This window comes from Arachis duranensis, chromosome 10, assembly GCF_000817695.3.
Source record: "Arachis duranensis cultivar V14167 chromosome 10, aradu.V14167.gnm2.J7QH, whole genome shotgun sequence".
Lineage (NCBI taxonomy): Eukaryota > Viridiplantae > Streptophyta > Magnoliopsida > Fabales > Fabaceae > Arachis > Arachis duranensis.
The window spans coordinates 65,311,541-65,312,093 of NC_029781.3; positions in this window are offsets into that span (position 1 = coordinate 65,311,541).

A 553-nucleotide genomic window follows, 5' to 3' on the forward strand; every position below is an offset into this window, starting at 1 on the left:
TTGGAAAAAATGTCACTTTATGGTGACTGAAGGAATTGTCCTTGGGCACAAAATCTCGAACAAGAGAATAGAGGTGGATCAAGCTAAAGTAGAGGTGATTGAAAAATTACCACCACCTGCCAATGTTAAGGCAATCAGAAGCTTTCTGGGACATGCAGAATTCTATAGGAGGTTTATAAAGGATTTTTCAAAAATCGCCAAACCTCTGAGCAACCTGCTAGCTACTGACACGCCATTTGTCTTTGATAAGGAGTGTCTGCAAGCATTTGAGACTCTGAAAGCCAAATTGGTCACAGTACCAATCATCTCTGCACCAAACTGGACACTGCCATTTGAACTAATGTGTGATGCCAGTGACCATGCCATTGGCGCAGTGTTGGGACAAAGGCATGACAAGCTTCTGCACGTCATTTACTATGCCAGCCGTGTTCTAAATGATACACAGAAGAATTACACAACCACAGAAAAAGAGCTACTTGCAGTGGTTTACGCCATTGACAAATTCAGATCCTATTTAGTAGGATCAAAAGTGATTGTGTACACTGATCATGCT